Source organism: Hemicordylus capensis, chromosome 1 (genome assembly GCF_027244095.1).
Source record: "Hemicordylus capensis ecotype Gifberg chromosome 1, rHemCap1.1.pri, whole genome shotgun sequence".
Taxonomy (NCBI): Eukaryota; Metazoa; Chordata; class Lepidosauria; order Squamata; family Cordylidae; genus Hemicordylus; species Hemicordylus capensis.
In genome coordinates, this window is record NC_069657.1 from 64,367,217 (window position 1) to 64,379,341 (window position 12,125).

Here is a 12,125-nt window from a genome sequence, read left to right on the forward strand (position 1 = left end):
GCTGAATTTCCCCAAACTTTGCAAGGTTTGTTTCTGAAAACAAACCCAAGATGATTCCTGATCATATATTTCTATTCCACCTTTCAAACTAAATGCCTCACAAGTCAGATAACTACAAATTTTAAGTTAATGAAATAATAACACAACAATAATTGAGAGCAATAAGAAAAATATTTTTAAACAAATATTCTATTCTAGGGGCAAATATTCAAAATAGAAATGGAAATTTTTATTAGGAATGTACATCATATTTTCCATTGTGATTTTCATTCAAAAATAACTTATAGTGGTAGATAGAAATTATTCCTCTTTTTAAATTATGTGAACATTCACCTTCTTTGCATCCTGTTGTTTGTCAATGTTTCTCCTAGCTTCTGTTTTTAGGGTACTGTAATTTTCCTGGTTAGGGCTTCTTTCTTCTTCCTGCAATACTCTTAAGGTTAAGCCCAACCAATAAGGAGACAAGTGGTGAATGTGATGATGTCACAGCTTGGCTGCAATTAGATTTGACTACTTCACCGATGTCACTGATAGCAAATGAAGTCAAAACAGAATTAAGGCCATGAAGAAACCAACAATGTTGAAGCAACTACCAAAATATAATTGAAATGGGGGGCCGTTTTTGATTTTGCCAAAAATGTTCGTTTAAAATGTGATTGATTTATTTGCTCAGCCTCTTACTATATGTACAGTAAGTGTTTGAGCTACTTGTAGCTGCTAAAGACTGGATCAGCCATACATATTTTTTAAAACTGCACACATTCTCTGCTCTATAAATATCCATAGATCAGGTGTTCCTTTGCACTTTTTACATACACACACACACTGTAATGAAAACTGGTGCCAATTCATTACCTATGCTCCACTTTAAAGCTCGGGTGATCACTCTTTTGTAGTTCTTGTGATTATCTCTTTTATAAGATGTTTGAAGAGTTTGGTGTCGGGGTCTATTAAATGATAAAAAGTAATAATATAAATTATATTGATATTCTGTGTGTGCTACTTTAAGACAAACTAAGAAGAGCAGGAAAGCCCCATTCTAGATTGCATATTTCCCAAATGGCTAATTTTTTCAGATTTGCCTACATCATTAATTCACCTTCACAGATCCGCTCAGGGAAGAAGTTCTCATCCCCCCACCCTCTGCCATGTATTGTGTAAAGTGTATTTTTAAAGCTGGGGTCGGTACAAGGTGAAGAGAAGCAGTAATATACTGGTTGACCTTTCACAGGAATTCCAGATAAAGACCCAGAAGTTGAGTCACAGATAATCACAAGATCTGGAATTTACAATAACAAACTCTCCATATATCTACCTGTCAGACCTCTTCCTCCAAGGGAGCGACACAAGGTCAGTGAAAAGGCCTCTTTCCATCAAACCTTCTTTTTTTTATTGGAGTAGAGTTATGCGTATGAACAATCAAATTCACATATGGAAGAAAATAGTTCTTCAGTGCTATCTATTGTGTATCTCTCCCCAGTATTTGGTTTTTTTCTTTTCAGAACACTCCATTTAAAAACTTGCCCAGAACTCAGAATGGGCTTCGTCTAGAGACATCCATACACACAAAAGGATGCTGCACAACTAGTACCATGCCTGCTACTTTGATGCTGAAAATGCAATTGCATCTGCATTAAGACATGGACAGCAGTTTTGGAGATACAGTTGATTATGTTATGTTTCACAACTGATGAAGTACCACTACAATCTTGCTTAGCTAAGAGCCACTTTTATTCAAACAAGGCAACATTACTTAAATGAGTCCCATTGAAATTAGAAGGACAAGTTAGGCAATGGGATTATTCTCTGTAATTTCCCACACCATATCAATCACTATCAGCATAGATGAGTGTGTCCAGTGAAAGCCACATGTTCTTGTAGGTCGAATCTGAGATGGAATTAGAGAATCCTGATAAACACTTGCATGTACCAACATGTTTTCCCCTGCTAACTGAGCAAAGACCCACCTTTTAAAAGTGGTGATTCTTTTTATTTAGCAGGGGGAGAGTAACTGGCCCTATCCATCCCCAGCACAGCATCCCTCCAGGGGCTGTTGCTGGTGGCTGTCTTGTTTCTTTTTTTGATTGTGAGCCCTTTAGGGACAGGGAGCCATTTTACTTACTTACTTACTTATTTATTTGTAAACGACTTCAGAAACTTTTGTTGAAAAGTGGTATATAAATATTTGTTGTATTCATATTCGTATATTTTTCTACTCTATAGTTGACTACTCTTCCGCATTCCCACACTTTGATAAAACTAATTACCCCTTTGTCGATCAGTCCTCACCTCTACTCTATGTGTGTGCACACATCTGGTGGCCCAGATGGTGTAGGGCAGCCATTCAAGGTCTCCTGCAGCTGCTAGCTAGAGTTTTAAGGCTTCTGCATAGCAGGCCTCCCATGTCTTTCTGCTCCTTACAGCTATTCTGCCCCTTACTGATCTGGAGATGGATGATTGTTTGACTGTGAGTGGAAGGCCTCCCCTCAAGAGTCACCAAAATCCCAGCTCCTCACACTCAAAGCAATCCCTTTTGCTTTCTCTCCCATCCCAACATTTCATGCCCCTTCTGATCCAGTCAGTCTTGGAGGAAACTGATTATCTAGATGCATTTCAAACTAGCTTTTGGGTGGGCTATGGGTTGGAGATGGTAAGCCTGATAGAAACTGTGATTGGAGAATTGAGTGTGACTCTGTTGGTCCTTTAGGATCTCTCCATGGCTTTTGATATTATTGACTATAGTATCCTTCTGGACTGCCTGAGAAGGTTGGGAGTAGGAGGCACTGCTTTGCAGTAGTTCTGCTCCTACGTTTCGGGCAGATTCCAGATAGTGTCACTTGGAGTCTGTTGTGCTTCAAAACATGAAGTTTTATATGGTGTCTCCCAGGGTTCCATACTGTCTGCAATGCTTTTTAATATTTACATGAAACTGCTGGGAGAGATCATCAAGAGATTTGGTGCAGGGTGTGCTCAGTATGCTTATGATGCCCAGATCTATTTCTCCATGTCAACATCATCAAGAGAATGTATAACCTTCCTAACTACCTGCCTGGAGGCAGTGATGGGCTGGATGAGGGACAACAAAATGAATCCAAATAAGACAGGGGTACTTATTGTATGGGGTTGGAACTCAGGAGACAATTTTGATCTGCCATTTCTCCATAGAGTCCCACTTCTCCAGAAGGAACAGGAAGACAGTCAGGAAGTGCTTTTGGACCCAAACATCTCACTGGTGTTTCAGGTTGAGGCAATGGCCAGAGGTGCTTTCTGTCGGCTTCAGCTGCATCTATTTCTTGAGATAAGCAACCTCAGAACAGTAGTACATATGCTTGTACCTCCAGATTTGACTACTACAATGCACTCTATGTAGGGCTGTCTTTGTGCATATTTGGAAACTGCAGTTGGTGCAGAATACGGCAGCCAGGTTGGTTTCCAGGTCATCTCAAAGACTCCATATTATTCCTATATTAAAAGAACTATACTGACTACCAGTAAGTTTCTGGGCAAAATAAAAGGTGATGGTTATCCTCTCTAATAAAAGCCTTGGTGTCCGTCCGTGGACGGACACCAAGGCGTGCGTTCGTGCCTCCCTGGGCTGTTCTGGGCATGCGCAAAGCACATGCCCAGAACAGGGCAAGGGAGACACGACCGCCAGCACCCGGCGGCCATCTTGGGCGGCCAGAAGCGGCCGCCCCGAAGAAGCCGGGTATGCGGCGGCGGGGGGAACTGGGCGAGGCAGTGGCGATGCCGTCGCCTCGGCCAGAGGACGCGGTGCGGCTGAGGCCTGGCCGCGCCGCCGAAGCCGGGCGGGGGGAAGAGGCGGCAGGGAAAGCTGGCCGAGGTGGTGGCAGAGCCGCCGCCGAGGCCTGGCGGCGCTGCCAGAGCCGGGTGGGAGGGAGAATTTGGAGCTCTTGCCCGGCCCGGCCATGGAGGCTGGCCGTGGCCCGGCCGGAGACGGCCCGGCCAGAGACTGGGTCGCGGGGGGGGGGGGGGGAAGAGGCGGCGGTGGGCCTGGCCCGGCCCGGCCGCGGAGGCCACAGGCGGAGCGCAAAACTCTCCTAGCGCCCGTTAATTTAACGGGCCTAAAAAAAAATAGTTACCTATAAAGCCCTAAACAGCTTAGGCCTGGGGTATTTAAGAAAACATTTTCTTAACTATGAGCCCCATTGCCAATTGAGACTATCCAGAGAGTTTCATCTGCAGTTTCCACCAGCCCATCTGGTGGCTATGCAGGGACTCTGTTGCCACCCCGTCTGGAATGTGCTCCTTGCTGAAATAAGATCCTCCCCATCTGCGACAACTTAAAAAAAGTGTCTAAAGACACATTTATTCACCCAAGCTTTTTAACTATACATGTGGTTTTAAATTGTTTTAAGGTTTTAATTTATACTAGCTGAGCTGGGCGCAGAGCATCTGCGCCTCTGGCTGGCCCACCCACCACCACTGTCTTCCGCCCAACCCTGCCAACCCACCCGGCTTTCTGGCTGACCGGCCGGCTATCCTGTTTCTCCCCCACACCCGTTTCTCACCCCCTGTGCTTTCTGGCTGGCAGGCCGGCTGGAAAGCCGGCCCACCATCTCCTCCCACCTGCCTGCCAATTCCCAGCAGCCGGCACCTCCCCGCTGTGGCAGGCATCGCTATTTTCTCCCCATCCCCGTCGCTATCCTATCTGTCAGCTGCTCGCGAACTCTCGCAAGAGCTGCCACACATGGGATTAGCAATGGGTATGTTTAAGAGAATTATATATAAAATTTTAATTTGTTTTGTGTTGCTATAAACTGCCCAGAGACTAATGTTTGGGGAGGTGTAAAAATATATTGAAAGAATTAATGAATAGGATTTTTAAATTTAACATATTTTTATACTGCCCAAAACATGCATCTCTGGGCAGTTTACAACAACAACAACAACAACATGACAACAGAAGAGTCAAAACATTAGTTAAAACACATAAATGACAACTGAAAAAATTTAAAACATTAGTTAAAATAAATGACAACAAATAAGTTAAAACACTGCAACAATTTAAAATTCTAAAACAATGTTTTAAAACAATGTTAAAACTATTAAAACAGAATTTAATGAAAAGCCTGGGTGAACAGATGCGTCTTTAATTGTCAGTGATGGGGAGGCTCTTATTTCAGCAGGGAGTGCATTCCATAAGGATGAGGGCATATTAAAAACTGAACCCTTTACCAAGTTGATCAGCTGAATCCATCCCTTCTCTTACTTCAGACTTTTTGCATGTAGATGCACTGTGGATTTAGAATATTGTGCACTCTTCTGTTAACTGCATCTCAAACAAAACAAGAATAGTGGGGGGTAGGTACAACATCTGAGGAGAAGTTCAATGTAGCCCAGTTTCCAGTGACCACCCAGATGCTTTCAGGAAGCCCACAAGCAGTGTGTGAAAGCAATAGTCCTCCCGTATTTTTGTCTGTCTGCCCCAGCAATTGATAGTCAGTGGCATACTGCATCTGAAACTAAAGGTTTCCTTTAGCCATTTTGACTATCAGCTTAATAGACCTATCCATGCTAACAGACCTATGCATGCATTGGTCTGACCTTTAACACATTGTGTGAAAAAATACTTTCTTGTCCCCAGACCCCGGCCCAAGAAGACACAGAGATGTTAAATGGATGAAACGGGCCACATTTATTAATAAACAAATAGGCATAGGCAGACTGTAAACCAGGTGATTAATCACCAACATAGAACAGTGCGGGCCCCTAGGCGTGAGCTAGGATGCTACCATCCTATTCATCACCTGACATGGGCGACACACCCTGGCTCAGGAAACAAGCGGGTATACCCCACCTGTCTCCTTCAAAGCCAACCGCCCTCCAGAGAAGAGGGGATCTGGACAGCTCAAGGTCTTCACCCACCCCGGACCGCACAGCCCAAAGGTTGATGAAATCCTTAAGCAGGTTTCCTGGCAATCAATTTCTCCCCGTGCCGCACAGGCTACAAAGGAGCGATTGACCATTCCACCTTACAATATCCAAGGGTGCTCACCATACTCTAACCAACCACTTACCCCTTAGCCCGCACTGTTACTGCCACCCAGGGAGGTCAGCCCTTGCTTGGCCTCCCTGCCCCATGCCATCCAACAGTGCAGCAAGCCGATTCCGAATATTGCATAAATACAAATCGCACCCAGCCTCGGAAAGGTGAACACCATCCGGGCGATATAGCTCGTGGAAGCGAGCTGCTAAATCAGGTTGCCTAATGATGTCCCCGTCAGCCGCCAAAACTAACTTACCTATGGCGGCCGAAACCTTGCGCCGGGCTTTTTCTAACTTAAACCCATTAAACGCAGTGCGCCAAACCCTGCGCTGAAGCCAATTGATCCAGAGGATACGAACCCCGGGCATCCACCTGCGCAGTACGGTCAAATCGGAGGCGGCTTGCTGCACCATGGACAGGCCAGTCCGCCTGCCTGTCATTCTCACCCAAGTGAAGGACAAGAACGGTGGGCACAGGGAATCTAGCTAAGTGATCCTTAATGGCCGGTAGCAGCTGACTCCACAGCATGCCCCGCATGCCCAACCAATACACCAGGGCTCTTCGTCCAAACCCCAGCTGTGAACCCCAGTGGGAGGTGCTGGTACACTTGAAGGCCCAAAAGACCAACGAATGGCCACAGATCAGGACCCGTACAGGAGCCGCTGCCCCACCAGCACCTGCCAAAAAGAAAATTCGATCAATCCAGATAATATAGTCCGCTGTCAGTGCACATAACGCCTGACCGCCACGGACTTCCGCCGGCCGATCCGCCATACCACAGCCTCTTGTAGGCCCAACCGGGAAGCTGTAGTAGCTGCCCCAATCCTGAAGGAGTGTAATGTGAGCCCTTCAGGCGGCACCCCAGCTGCAACCAATGCCCTTCTTACCACTGCCAGGAACTGGTATTGGGTAAGAGGTGCCTGATCCGCGTGGACAAACAGGCACCCCGCTGAGGCAGGCCCGAGGGCCGCGTAGTGCTGCAAGGCGATCACCGGGCAAATGCCAGGGTCAGAGGCAGCCGCCAAGCGCACCAACTGCCCTTTACCGTGTTGATCCGTCTTAGAACGGCGTAGAAAAAGCTGTGCCACCCCGTCACTGAGTGACAAATCAGAACATTGCAAACAACGGTCCCTCGGGGAGCCCCTGTTCCATGGTAGCAACTCACCTGGACGAAAGGCGCTGAAAAAGGTGACTAAAAGAGCCGCCCGAAAAAGAGTTACCTCCCACTGGTTAGCACAGCAGGCCTCAAGTTGCTGCAGCACTGCGGCAACCAAATCTATGGTGAAAGGACGTCTAGAGTCGAGGCTGCCCGGGTTCTCCCTGGACCAGCCCTCGAGCATGCGCCGTACCCGAGGATCCGCTGAAAAATCACTAACCCCTTTTACCTGTGCTGTAAAGGCCAGAGCAGCTAAGTAGCCGCCAAGCGTGGACACAGCCCGCCCCGCCCTACGTAACATAACGAGGAACTGTTGCAGCTGGCACACTGGAACAGGCCAAACCTCCTCCAAAGCTTCAGATCCTCAAAACAAGGAAAAGGCCTGAAGCTTAGCTGCATAACTGGCTCCGGTGCTGGGCGCCAGAGACGCCGCTATGGCCTGTTGTGCCTCCAACTGCCAAGCTGCCACAGAAAGGCGGGCATGAGATCCGGTTGCAGTGCCGCCTCGGGAGCTAACTGTCTGAACCTGTGCAACTGAAAATGAGACAAAGCATCAGCTATGTCGTTGCGCACGCCCGGAACATGCCGGGACCGGAACAAGATGTTAGCCCGGAGGCACTGCAACACCAGGGCCCCTACCAGCCCCATAACCCTCCGGGAGCGAGAGGTTTGTGAGTTGATGACCTGCACTACTGCCTGGTTGTCACACCAGAACCAGACCAACGAGTTAGAAGACTCGTCGGCCCAAATGTGCACTGCAACTACAATAGGAAAAAGCTCCAGAAACGTAAGATCCCTACCTAACCCTTGTCTCACCCACTCGACGGGCCAGGGGGCCGCACACCAGCGACCCCTAAAATAGACCCCAAAACCCACTCCACCTGCTGCATTGGAATGGACTTGTAGGTCAGCCTCCACTAACAGTTCATTCCTCCAAAAGGCTACCCCATTGAAACCCAACAGAAAGGATTCCCAAAGGGAGAGGTCAGCTCTAGCGCCCTCAGTAATCCTGACCCCATGATGGGGGGCCCGAAGGCCAGCCATCATATCACACAGCCCCGCAAAAATGCCCGACTTGGGGCCACCACCCTACATGCAAAATTAAGATGGCCCACTAACACTTGTAAATCCCTCAGGGTAATTTTTTGGGCTCAGCCAGCTGCCCTAACTAGGTCCAGAAGGGCCAACAATTTTTCCTGGGGTAACCTTGAACAACCAGCAACTGAGTCAAGTTCAATCCGCAAAAAGGAGAGCCTCGTGATGGGGCCTTCCATTTTGTCCCTTGCCAAAGGGAACCCCAGCTTGTCCGCCAGCTCCATAAAGGAGCGAAGCAAATGCTGGCATTCCTCAGAATAGCCCCGCCCTACAAAAAGAAAATCAACCAGGTAATGCGAGGTGGATATAAGCCCCGCCCTCCGCTGCACTGCCCATTCCAGAAATGTACTGAAAGCCTCAAAAGCTGTGCAAGAAATGGAGCAGCCCATGGGCAGGGCACGGTCAAAATAGAATCGCCCGGCAAAGGCGAAGCCCAGCAGCTCAAAATCACTGGGGTGAACGGGCAGCAAGCGGAAGGCGGACTTGATATCACACTTGGCCATAAGGGCCCCTGGTCCCAGGCCCCTAACCACCCAGACAGCATCATCAAAAGATGTGTATCGTACTGAGCACAAACTATCCGGGATGCCATCATTCACTGATGACCCCCGAGGGTGAGATAGATGGTGAATTAACCCAAATTCGCCAGGTACCTTCTTAGGGACCACCCCCAGGGGCGAGACCCTCAAACCTGGGAAGGGAGTGCTCTCGAACGGGCCCAAAACCCTACCAGCTGCCCCCTGCTTATTGATTTTCTTGAGAACCACCTGTTCCTTACCTATGACAGACCTCAAGTTATGAGAGCTACTAAGCCCACAACGGGCCGAAGACGGTATCCTAAAACCTTCCTGGAAACCCCGGTTCAAATAGGCAGCCACAACCCGATCCGGATAGTCCCGGAGCAAAAGCTCCAGTACATCAAGCTTGATGGGGCTGGGGCCCTTTCCCCGCAGGGGGTGGAGGAGGGGCACCCTTCTTGTTGTTGCTGCCGGGCCGGAACTTGGACCCTGAGCTACTGAACTTGGCCCTAGGGCAGGCAGAGCTAGGATGCTTGGCCCCACACACGCCGCATGCGCGTTTGAAGTGGCAGGGGGACCGGGTACACTTACCGTGGGTATTGTACTCCCAGCAGACCAGGTGGGGTTGAACCCACTGCTGGCCAGCCCCGCCCGATGTCGATGGGACCGCTGCCCTAGATAACAGGTGGCCACTGTCTGACCGATCCCCTTCTACAGGGCGGGGCGGGGACATAATAACTAACCACAATTCCTGTAAAGGGGTGTCCCACAGTAGGGAAGGGTCCAAGGCAGCCCTCATGCGAAAACTCTCATCATACCGGATCCAAGAGGAGCCGGCAAAATCGGACACTGCCCTATGGATCATATCCATTTATTTTAAAAGCGCCGGGCCACAGGCAGGCTGCGCCTGAACTATGACGCCCATATAAATGGTAAATCCTGACAACCAGTTATTCCACATCTTCTCAACTGGCTTACGCTTAGTGGCCTCGTGGTCCTTAAAGGATTCCCCTTCTTTATGTTTTACTCCTGGCTCGCGAAAAAGGAGACTAAAAATGTCAATATACTCTCCCTTCAAAATCTTTTCCTTGGTAGCAGGCAGTAAGTGGTCACCAAGCAGCAGCCCCATGCCACCGTATGGGGTATGATAACCGGCGGGGAGAATCCCCATGGGATAGTGACCGGTGGTACCAGAAATCGCTGGAACCGGGCTAGGGATCACACCTGCAGGTGGGGCAACCGGAGTACCCGGGGGCACAGCGCCCGTCCATACCCGCTCACCCGCCCCTTGCAGGCCAGCAGTAACCCCCAGTATACTAACAGGGGGACCTAAATCCCAAGGATGTGTATAAGGAGGCCAATATGAGTGTACTCCCCAACTCCCGCTCGCTGGCATCGGCCAGGGTACATAGGGCCACTGGCCGGTGCCGCTGGGAGGTGTACGTGCTGCTGGCTCACCCGGGGCCACCGGTACTCGAGGGTCCACAGGCAGAGGTTCAACCGGCGCAGCAGGCAGTGGAAGCGACGGAGCAGGCAGCACAGGAGCCGGGTCCTCAGGCGACGGCAATGGAGCCACGGGAGCAGGCCTTCCAGGAACCAGGTCATCAGGCATGGATGGATCTTGCGGACCTGAGGGAGGAGCCGGGCCGGCTGCCCCCCCCCCTTTTCCAACGCCTCCAACCTACTAGAGAGTGATTTTAAAAGCTGATTCCGGGCAGCCCCCCTGGTCCTGCGAGGCACCTTGGGAGGAGGGACACCACCACCCCGCCAGAAGGACCAGCACCCTTATCAGAAGGAGCGCTGCGAGACTTCTCCAAGGCCTCCATCCTACCAATCAAGCCCCTAATAAGGGCCATTTCTTCATCATCCTCATCCGAGGAAGAAGGGGGGGGCCTTTGGGCTGCCTAACAGGCTTCCCACCCCTTTTCTCCTTAGCTTTCCTGGGCATCGTGAAAACACCCACAAGCCCTCAACCAATATTAGAAGGAGAAGCCAACCCCCAATTCTTGCTCTACAGAGCAACCCTATGGATGTGGGAGAGGTTTGCACGAAGGGAAAAAACCTTAGCCACCCCCAGGGGATACCAAAGCTCAAGGAAAAAACCTCAGAAGCCAACTCGAAAGCCCAGCAACAACCCCTCACAACAAGGCCCCCAAAAGCAGCCAGAAACCCCTTCCAAAGATCAGGAGAGCCAAGAAAGCTGTAGAAAAACTTGCAAAATGCCCCACCCCACGGCCCTCCCGGGCCTGCAACAAACCAAAGGGCCAAAGCCCTGCCGTGATGCAGATGTCGGAACAGGACACTGGAGAAGGCTGCGATCGGGCCCACAGGCCACAGAGCCCCGCTGGTATTCTGCAAAGCCTGGAGACTTGTCTACCTAATGCCCTGCACAGCGGGACCTGAAGGAACCCGCTGGAGAACTGCCACACCCGCTCCTGGGCGAACCCTCCCCAGGCCTAAGTGGAAGGAGCCCAAGTAAAGAGCTCCTTCCTCATGAGATCCTGAAAAGAACTGAAGAGTAGAGGCGTGGATCGACCGTGCTGCAGCCGAAACCACGCCCCTTTTTGCAAATTGGCCAATCAGGCCACTTCTAGGGCCTCATGTCCAGGGTGGCTGAGACAAACTCCCTTCCCCCCGCACAAGGCGAAGGGGAGGGGAATTTTTTCTGCACTGAATCTACTGCCAATCAATTTCATTGTGTGACCCCAAGTTCTAGTGTTATGGGAAATGGTCTGTATATATATCTCCACATTCCCCATGCTGCGTTTCATTTTATAAAGCTCATCTGCCTACCCACTTATTTTTTCTTCTAAATAACCCCAGACAACTTAGCGTTTCTTGTAGTGAAGGTGCTCCAACCCCTTGATCATTTTGGTTGCATTTGGGGGCACTTTTTCCAGCTCTTTAATTCTACACCTTTTCCAGCTCTACAAATATTAGGTGCAGCTGCTCTTTCATCTTCCTCATGAAGAAATGCTGCAAAATGTTAGGTGTTTTAGCTTAGAAAAAAGACAATAAAAAGTGGCTTCAGTTCAGATGTTGCATGAAGGTGGGAGAAGAGGAAGTGAAACCCAAAAGCATATATGCCCATAAAGATAAGTCACACCCAATCTTACTAGCTGGCCAACTGTGGGTTTAGTCAAGATCTCTGACTAGTAGTTGAGGGGAAAGGCTTTGTGGAACTTATACAGGCAGCAGTTGCTGCTGTTGCTGCCTGGAAGTCTCCTAATTAAAAACACAATTAGTTTTTAGCACTGCTGGATCAGGACTACAGCACTGCTGGATCAGGCACAAGGCCTATCTAGTCCAGCATCCTGTTTCACACAGTGGCCCCCCAGATGCCTCTAGG

The 12,125-nt window shown here is 49.5% G+C and overlaps 1 long non-coding RNA gene across 2 annotated transcripts; it reads right to left on the minus strand.

Annotated features, from left to right (window-relative positions):
* Window positions 1-202: 202 nt before the first annotated feature.
* On the minus strand, window positions 203-11,394 carry LOC128337621 (uncharacterized). 2 transcript variants are annotated; one of them, XR_008312336.1, is made up of 3 exons: window positions 10,235-11,394; window positions 856-947; window positions 203-527 (listed from the first exon to the last, which is right to left on the minus strand). It is a non-coding gene; the product is annotated as an uncharacterized LOC128337621 (long non-coding RNA). The 2 variants fall into 2 exon arrangements; XR_008312335.1 differs by having other exon boundaries at window positions 203-947.
* Window positions 11,395-12,125: the final 731 nt, after the last annotated feature.